We start from the raw sequence: 10,535 nt of genomic DNA on the forward strand, positions 1-10,535 counted from the left end.
CCTCTGACAGCCTGTCAGGGGTACAAAGCACAATAAAAGGCAAACAAGTATTTATAAATAGAGAAAGGAAAACACTCACTTTAATAGTACATCTGAGAGCACTATTGAATCAATACACAGGACAATACAACTGACGTATACAAGAATTCAGGTTAAATTCTTGAAACCAAAATCATGATAGGAAAACATAAAAGAACTTTAAACAGACAGCATAAGCTTTCTACTGCATCTTGAACTAGAGCTTTGTTGAAGCTGTCTTTTACTCTCAATCTCACATTTAGGGATTTCTGTCAGGACCACTAACGTTAAATATGATTGATAATTGCATAGAGTTTGTATTGACTGTTTGTATTGTTCTGTTCTGGGCATGGAGCATGTTCTAGCATGGAGTGCAGCAAGTCACCTGGGAATGATGCGAGCTTAACTGACGTGACCTGCCAGAACAGAAGCTACGCTTGATGTTTGTTTGTTTTTTAACACCATGCCAGCTTCTGTGGCTATTTTCATGGTGAGAAAAATGTATGATAAAACTTTATCAGGTGTTCACAATTTATTTTTGTGAAAAACTATATTTGGTTTAACTTTGTTAAAAACTTCTTCAAAAGAAAGAAAAAAAAAAAAGGTTTCTCACATTTAGGGATGCACCAAACAGGGCTTGAAAATAAGGACTGCCTGATGGTCCAGGGCCAGCGTGATAGATGCTCGAAACAGTTAATGGAATTGTCACTTGCCTAACTTGCAACGTTGTCATGAAAGTTTATCATTTGCACGTGTTTTTAAGTCTTGTCAGTTTAAACATTCAAGTGATTTTTAACCATTCAGGCTGTGTTTACACTTGCACCAAAAATCTTTTTTTTTTACTATCATTTGACACAAAAATTGTTTACCCACAAAGATAGCTTTTTAATGTCGTATGCTTGTGTGCGCTCGCAATATTGAGGTGGAAACTTTAAATATTGGTAAGAGATTGCACACACAAACATTCAAGAGCATTGAAACTTGTTTTCAACCTCTGCCCTATGAATTGTATAAATAAAACAGCTTCACTACTGAAAGCTATACATTATAAGCCTATTTCTCAACAACAAGGTGATGACTTAGCCGTTTTTGAAATTATACTCATAGCTTCACAGACGCTGTACAGATGCAGGCAGGGGTGTGAAGTAACAAATTACCAATACTCAAGTAACTGTAATAAAGTAGTTTATAAGAAATTGTACTTTAAGTAGTTGTGTATTTTTACTTGAGAAGCCTACAAGTGTTTTAAGTGATATAACTGCACTTTTACTCCATTATTTTTCATCCATTTGTGGTCATTATATGCTTGTTAAATGTTATTTTTATCCATCAATGTGATTAGCTAGGGAGAGAGTAATGGTCCCATAAAATAAAATTGCGCATAGAAAACTTTAACCACAGCACAGTAGCTGGCGGCAACTGCTGTTAATCATGGCTGCTGTAGAAGCACATCCTTTAAGCATCAGTTCAATCAAAATACCAGCATTTAATTCTCTAATTTGAAGAAACATGTTAAGGTAAATTTCGGACTCCTGTTTACTACAATATCTGTCTACAGGACCTGAAATTTGGCGTGAGGTTGCGAGTATTGCAATTGTATACAATGTTAATAACTCCCGCAAGCACCACATTCATAATGCAGGGATTCCCACACCCTTTTATTTACTTGAACATATAGAGAGGCACGCAATCTGCACAGCCCCATCTCTTCCTTACGCACATACTGCCGTAGCTGGCAGCTCATTGATTGTTTTTTTTTTTTTCCTTTTCCCTTTTTACACATTTCTTTCCCACATGTAACTAAATGAGGAAAGAGACAAATAGAATAATAAAGAATAAAAATAAATAAAGTAGCCACCCCCCACCATAACCACCCCCCCGGAGGAACAGTCTTTGTATACAATTACACTAATAAGATGCATATAATAAAAAAGAGAGAAAAAAGAAAAGGAAAAACAAGTAAATTCAATTATACAAATAGTATATGTAGATGATAAAGTGTTAATTAGAAATAGTATAAAGAAGCACACACGCATATACATACAGAGATACATCCAAAACAATGCACATATATACCGGATCAAAAAAATCCATGTTTGCACAACCATGATTTATATAATTAGTCGGAATCTAGTGAGGACACAGAGTAGCTCACTGATTCTTGATGAGTTAAGTATGAGCACGCAATGCTAGAATCCGCAGCTCGGTACTACTCACTACTCATGAGTACTTTTAAATAAGATGCTCTTTGCATATCAGACAGGTAGCATTTCCATTAAACTCCACGAAAAAAATACTGCAATGTCCATCTTTCTTGAAACTGTCTGTGTTCCTCATCCACTTTCACTTTCAAATAAACTACGAAAGCCCCAAACCAGCTCTCATCAAATCTGCTTGCGTGCTTTTTTTTGTCATTCTTGGATAATAATAATAATAATAATAATAATAATAATTTAGTGGGCTGGATTACGTTTTATTTTTGAGATCAGTTGCGGTCGGGTGGAGGGGGAGGGGGAGCTGCGGGCCGGCAGTTTGAGACCACTGACTTAAAGTGACAGCAGCCTGATATATTCCTTCTGCCATCTGTGCCATTCATGTTAATCCAACAACAAAAGCAAAAAAAAAAAAAAAATGCTGTGGTATTGAAATTGGAATCAGTCAAGAATTGTGAAATTTCTTTTTCTTTTTACTTATTTTTTGGGTAGGGCCGGTGAAAATTTTGGCGGGGAACATAAAAATTTTAACCACTGTAGAAAAAATCCTTGGCGTTGAGCCTTGATCAAAATTTCGGCTACCAAAATAGATTTTATAGATCCGAAATCAGTGACACAAACAGAGATTTGGGATTTTCTTTTAGTTGAAAACAATGTGTAAACAAAAGATATACTGAACAAACAGATTTAAGGTGAAGCAGAGCTAACAGTTATCGTGCAGAGCGTACATATACACTCGAGTCAGCATATGATTATCGTGTTTATATTGTTTCAAATGTTCATGTTGAGAAAAAAAAAAAGAATATCCACATGCTCAGGTGAAAGTTGGCTCCTCAGTCTGATAATAAGGCCAGGTGGGACAAAATATCGATAGGGCAATATATCATTGTCGGAGAATCGATATGCTGGCGCCAAATATCAATATATTTCAATCAATAAAATAAGGCACTCTAAATAGATTTCCCTGCACTCCGCATCTAAAAATGCTCGGAAAAGAGGCCGCCATTTTCATCTTCTTTCCAAAGCGCGTGCTAAGCAATCACGAACCGTGTTCTCTATGAAGACAAGTTAGTTTAGCAAAGGATAAACCGATTTCCAGCCACTGTATTAGCTTTACAGCTATATATATTTATAGAGATGAAAACTAAAAAACCCACCCTGAACACCTATGATCAGCATGGACGATGGACCAAACCTTGTCGGAGCCGTAATGTGCTGCAGACATGTGCAGTGTGCGCACTTGCTGCGCGTCTACATTTGCAATAACAAACTTGAGCATGTAAAAGATGCGACCTGTGAACCGTGAATGTTGAACTGTGAATTTTTTTTCCTGCATGTCATGTGCGGGGCTGTATATTCCAGCTCTTTATGATGAGACGAGCGAAGGTTGAGAAAGCACTCTAGGTAAATTCTGAAATGTACCAGGTTTATATAACTTAAAACAAGTTGAAGCAGTTAAATGTGTCAGTTTATACACAAAGAAAAGTTAAAGCTTTTAATAAATGTTACATTTAATTTACAGCCCTACATTTTTTACAACAGTTTGGCCTTGAATAAAGAGAAAACCTGCACTTAACCTTTTCACAGGCATTTTGTTTTCATAGTCAGATATCATGATGCATCATTATAGGATTGTCTAGCAATTTATCGATTACCGCAGAATTGCTGTATCATGATACTATCTGTATTGTGAGCCGTGTATCGATTAATCGTAAAAAGGTCGCAATCTCGATTCAAACACCCACGCAATCTTATTTTATTAATGACAACGATTCACCCGAGTCTTTCAAACCTTTGACAAAATCATACCGGAACATTCAAATAGTTCGTGCTGCCAGAGCCAGAGAGAGCAGTTTTGAACCACACATTAGATTTTTCTATGTTGCAAATATTCAAATTATCAGAGAAGTACTGAGATATAAGTTTTAAGTTAGTATATAAACACTGAAGTCTACTATAGCGATCAAACACCTTTTGAAACGAACTTGGCGCATCAAATAACGGTTGTATCAATCTTATTCCACTAGGTGGCGACAAGTGACTTAAAATATGTATTTCTCATTGAATCATTAAATAGATAGATCTTTATTTTGTCATTGTTAAAAGGAACATTCATTCATTCAAAAGATTGGTTCAAAAACACTGATTCATCCAGTAATGAAACAAGTATTTATTAATGAGTCATTGAATTCATTCAAAACCATTTTTTTAAAAATTCATTCAAAAGTTTTCCAGAAATTAGAGTCTAGCAATTTGTATTTTGTCAGAACCTCTATTAAATTACATGTTATTTTGTTTGGTTGTATATTCAGAATCGTGGGACAATCGTGATCTCTATTTGAAACCAAAAAATTGCGATTCTCATTTTATCCAGAATCGTGCAGCTCTAGTGTATCGTATCGTATCGGGAGGTACCCAGAGATTCCATTTGAATTGTTTTAACTAATCATCTTATCAAGAATGTCATTTCAGTTCTACTTTCTTAGTATGAATTATCACATGCATGCAGTAAAAGACAAAAATATACAAGCACTGTAAAAGGTTTTGCCACAAACTCAACTGATTGACTTTTCTCCTCTGATTTCATGAGTCTCTTCAGATCTTATAACTGTACATAATATATAAGCTTGAACTCCTTTCCACAAATTGATCATAGAAATAAATAAATAAATAAAAAAACAGCATAAAAAAAAAATGAATAACAAGTTTTCTCTTAGTCTCAAGTGCAAACATTTTTCTTCAAGCATGATACAGAGCTAAGAAATGGTTAAAACTACACAACCCAGCCTAAGATCGCTTTCATATTGGGAGATATTTGCATGCATCAGGGAGCCGCTTTCAAAATGCGGGATATTGAAATCACGTTTTAATGCGCACTCTCGTTTATACAAGATAAGACATTTGTCAGACGTTTAGGTTCTGTTGTGCAACGAATCCTCCGCCAATGATCTTCTCATCTCGTCACACTGCACTACGAATGACTCTGCAGCTCGTGGGTTGGATGAGCTAGATGGGATTAAAGCAACCGTTATCCAACTAAATTAAATGTTTTTTTATTTATATAAGAAGTAAAACGACAGTGGAGACATAATGTCAACATAGCGGTGGCATAATCTTTCCTAATTTCACCTTCAAACACTGCTATGGCAATATCGTGAGATAGCTTTTTACCTCGAAGAGGAATCTCATCGCATTTTAATCTTGTGAGATCTCGTGGCACAAGATCTCGTCACACCCCTATTGTTTACAGCACGAAATACACATTGGTGAACACTAAAAGTTATGTTGAAAGATGCATTACAACTTACCAAAATAAATCCTATCTCATGTAATCACCCAATTAGTGTTTCAACCGGAGAAAGACGTCAGTAAAACAGCTTGTATGCTATACGTCATTTAACATTACATTTACTTCAAGAAAGCTATTCAATGTCCAAAAATTCATTTGTTATCTGGAAAAAAGAGAAGAAGAGCATTTTGCTAAATGTATGCATTTTATTATATTCATTATATTTTTACTTAATCTCTAAATGATGTCTTTATTATTTAATGTATGTTTAAATAAATCTGCCATGAAAACAAGTTGTTACAGTTTATTGTTGTTTAAATGGTTATATTTCACCAACAAACAGGAGTAGAAACAGTTTATTAAAAAGTTTATATAAAAACTGTATTATGTGCAATTTAAATGTTTGTACAACTCAGTTTTAGCTAATCGAGTGCTGATTATTAAATGAGTTTGAATAATTAATTGATTATTAATTTATTTCGGCTACGGTCTTCGGCCAAGTGAATTCTGAAATTTCGGTTTCTGCCCCAAATTTTCATTTTGATACATCCCTACTCACATTTATGATGGTATCTTTAGAGGAACACTCTCGTTGCTGTTTCTCGCAACAGCACATTCAATTATTTACAACAAATTAGGGCTCAATGATAGGGATGGCTTGATAGCAGTTGACAAAACTGTCACTTGCCCTATGGGCCAATGCTGTGTTGTCACTGACATTCTTTAATCAAACACATGTCTTTTAAACCTTGCAAACTTAAGTATTTGGCTGCATGGTGAAGTTACAGGTGGCTAACACAAGTTTTGTATAAATTCAAAGAATAATGTGTGATTAATAATAATAATTTGTGTAATAATGTAATAATTTATGTAGAAAAATCAATTAGAATAGGTTGAAAAAAAATAAAAATCATATCTTGCATCATATACCATTATTTTACTGTTATTTTGTTAAATTAATATCAGGGGTTACATTCTCATTATATAAAATGTATAATTATTATTATAAACAAGCTTATTACAAATTAAAACTATATTTCATATTTTTATGTAATGAAAACCCTTTTTGTAGTAATCTGCAAATGCAATAATCCCAAACAAGCACCATACACAAACACAAAAGACTCAGAGGCATGAAGCTTTATAGCAAAATGCCCTGGACCCTGCAACACAGAAAGGAAATTTTCTGGGACACTAGCCAACACTCAAAAATCCTTTCTTTTCCAACTCTTAGCCCTTACCCGTACCCCATCCTGTCCTGCTGCGTGGCACACCATTCTCACACGGACAAGAGGATTTCAGCCTCTTACATCAGAGGGTTCAATGTTCAACTGAATTGTACCATAGTGCGATGAGGTAATGAGAGAGATATGGGTGGAAAGACCCTGTAATAATACCCTCTAAATTTGACATCAGGGAGGAGTTTCCTTTTTAAACTGTCTGCTAAAAGATTTAGTTAAGTTAAGAATTCAGTTAAATGCTAAATATCTAATAACAAGACAGGGGCCAGGGCAGCTCTATTTAACCTCTTGAGATATTTTATTTTAATTTAAGCAATTACAGATGTGGTTTGTAACACAATTGCCTGAGGAAAAATACATCCTTTAAAAAAAAATCTGGACAAAGGTAAGAACGAAAATCAAGCAATGATGCTACTGTTACAGAAATGCAAACTGAACTCGGCAAAGGAGAGTTTACCACAGCCAGTCTTTGAAATCTGAGCAGACAAGAACAATGTGCTCTAATTTTATCAGAGCAAGACAGCAGCGAACAGCCACAGAGACCAAGATTAAATTATGTCCAGCTATAAAGTGGGGCTAGACACCAAATAGAAAGCCACAATGTTCACAGAGAATCCCATGAAAGACACAGAATTCCCCGTCTCCAAACATTAGCCACAGGTCTGCTTTTACAAGCTCTGCAGTTCAGGGGGGGTTGTGTGTACCCTTGCAGTCCAGAGAGAGACCGCTCATCCGTATGGCTTGCCCTTTTTGCCTTTTTGACACAGGCTGAACACTGGCGTCTCACGCCTCCAAACTTTGACCCCAATCCCCTGCAGCGCCAGGAAGGGCAGTGGTTTCTTAGACCCAGACAATGGGGGGAGCTGTATCTGAGTGTATTGGAGCAAATGAGCTCCCCGTTTTGGTGTGATTTATAATTAAGGCTGAGAAGCACACACTTAAAGGGTAGATAGATGGGTTATGAATTACAAGTGAATAGCCCAATTCATTTTATCACTAGCATCAGCCAAGTGTGACATGATATTCAAGAGAACAAAGAATGAAATTATGGTTCTCAATTAAGCACACAAGCTACAAAAGTACTAGAATATCAGGAGAGAAAGATGATAAAGGATGATAAATCTGAAAACCTAGTGTTCAAAGAGCAAAGATTTCCAAAAATTATTTCAGTTTATTTATTTTTTTCCATCTTAAAAAGCAAAAATATTCAACTTCTCTGAACTAACTAGCATAGTGAAATTTATTTATTTTCACAAGGTGATCCAATGACCCTGGGTATTTGAATATAAACAGCTGAATTGTGCTATAGTACATCTAATCCTAGATGACTTTGAGTCAACAAAGCCAATACTTTACAGTCTCATAGTGATTTCTCTTCTCTTTACCGTAAAAAATATGTCAGTAGGCTACACTGAACTTTAAAGGCTGTCCTCTTTGTGTTTCCATGCTGGAAATCATATAATCAACAGAAATTTAATATGGTAAATTCATACACCGTTTTTCAGTGTGAAGGAAGGAATATGGCAGCAGTGATGAACCTGTTAATTGGAGGGTTTTAACTGTAATGTGTAATAGGATCAGAAACATGTGATGTTAGCTGTACACAGATTCTAATTAGCTGAATCTTTAATATTTTGAGTAAAAGGGGCCCATCAAGACCTTCATTTTGTAACACCTCAGCAAAGGAAAACACATACACACACGCACAAAATTGCTATTCTAGATTTTTTTTTTTCCCCGATGTTGACAGAGCGTATGACTAACAGAGAAAGTAGCATTATAAACTTTGCAACAAAATACCAGTATCACTACATAGTTTATTACTTTTCAACTGTGGTAGCTTGGTAGGCTAACTAAACTGACGTATTGGCACAGTATATACACAGTATATACATATAAATAAACAAACAAACAAGAAACAAAATTGCAAAAAAATAATGTGTATATATATATATATATATATATATATATATATATATATATATATATATATATATATATATATATATAAAACTTCTTACAGTCTAAATAAAGGATATGATAGCTGCTCACACGACTAAACAGCAGTTGGAAAAAAAATTATCAAGTTATCGTTTATAGGACGCGTTAACCCAAACAAACAGTAAACACATTAAAGGCTCAGCTACTGTACCTGCAGTAACTTGGTTAAGCTTCTTTATGGTCAGTCAAGTCGCTCAGTTAGCCAACATGCTTTTAGGTATCAGTCTAGATTTTTAACCACTATAGTACAGCACACAAATGTCTCTAAAGGATTAGACTCACAGCTCGTTTTAGATACAGTATGATCAAATATTAAACCTAGTGATCTGTCAAGACAGCATTGGTTGCAGTCAGAGATGTTAAAAGTCAGCTGAGAGAGAGCCAATATCTCAACTTACCTTTTTGTTCACAAGTCGAGCTTTGGCAGCTTTCAGTAAAAAAAAATGGTGTTGCATGTCGCACAGCGGTACAAAAAGGCCTTTTTTCCGAAAAAGAAGTACCCGTAAAAACAGACAGACCCCAGTAACACTGTACTGAATGAGCAGCCGAACTTCCGAAAGTATCCCAAAAAGGCAGCAGAATGAAAATAAACACAGAATTGAATATGCAAATGGAAATCTCTATGCAGACTCAGAGCTTTGGGCTCTGATGGAGATTATAGATGCATGCATGCATGCATGCAGGAAAATCAGCAGACGACATTTACATGACGCTACCAAATACCTTCGAAAAGACAGAAAAATTACATGAAAACGGCGAGGCAGTTGGTTAAGTACAGTGGCATAAATTGGTCATCAGTAATAGCATCTGATCTATGGTGCAAAATGAAGAAGAGGGCAGTTTGAAGCTGCTACTGTCTAGTAGACTGACATATACGATGCAAGCTGCTTCAGTAAAGTGCAAAAATAAAGATAGCGAGCAATGTGGCAAGCAGCCTGGCTGCAGTCGTGTGAAGAAATCCAGCGACGTTTTTAAAACGACAGCGGAAATATCCAGGGATAAGTGCGGAGTGTCCGGAGAAAGCGCTGAGAGTGTCGGGTCAGGATCAAGCCTCTGCAGCCATTTTGTTCGGTATCAACACAGCAGACTTGCAGCACAACTACGGTGGGAGGGGTTTCGCCACTGAAATCATTTCCATATGACGTTTAACCAACCAATAAGCAAGCATACTGGTTTTACAGCGGAGCACCGCCCATAAAAGGTTTCAAAGCGTCCAGTTGAATTCACCAGGGCTGGAATGGGCGTTCAGCTGAGACCACTGCACGCTTTGTACACAAACAAACACTGCGTGTTTTCATTTGACACTGGGTGACATCCATCCATTCATCAATCCGTTTGTCTGTCTGTCTGTCTATCTATCTATCTATTTAGGGGCCAAGCACCGAAGGTGCTTAGGCACCTATTGTTATTGTTAGTTTTTAGGGGCCAAGCACCGAAGGTGCTTAGGCACCTATTGTTATTGTTAGTTTTTAGGGCCCAAGCGAAAATTCGCGCAGGGCCCTCTTGTTTTTCTAAGGATTATTATTAGGGCCCAAGCGAAAATTCGCGCAGGGCCCTCTTGTTTTTCTAAGGATTATTAGGGGCCCAAGCGAATTAAGCGCGCAGGGCCCTCTTGTTCTTCTAAGGATTATGAGGGCCCAAGCGAAAATTCGCGCAGGGCCCTCTTGTTTTTCTAAGGATTATTAGGGCCCAAGCGAAAATTCGCGCAGGGCCCTCTTGTTCTTCTAAGGATTATTATTATTTTTTTTTTTTTTTTTTTTTTTTTTTTTTTTT

The 10,535-nt window shown here is 36.3% G+C and overlaps 1 protein-coding gene across 3 annotated transcripts in view; it reads right to left on the reverse strand.

Annotated features, from left to right (window-relative positions):
- The window catches only part of tnrc6c2 (trinucleotide repeat containing adaptor 6C2), a 71,401-nt gene extending 61,476 nt beyond the window's left edge, over positions 1-9,925 (reverse strand). For 2 of the 3 annotated variants that reach the window (XM_048198098.1, XM_048198097.1), the window contains exon 1: positions 9,161-9,925. The gene's annotated coding sequence lies outside the window, so the exon portion shown is untranslated. The remainder of the gene's footprint in view (positions 1-9,160) is intronic. The other variant, XM_048198096.1, reaches the window with a different exon arrangement.
- Positions 9,926-10,535: the final 610 nt, after the last annotated feature.

Source organism: Megalobrama amblycephala, linkage group LG7 (assembly GCF_018812025.1).
Source record: "Megalobrama amblycephala isolate DHTTF-2021 linkage group LG7, ASM1881202v1, whole genome shotgun sequence".
Taxonomy (NCBI): Eukaryota; Metazoa; Chordata; class Actinopteri; order Cypriniformes; family Xenocyprididae; genus Megalobrama; species Megalobrama amblycephala.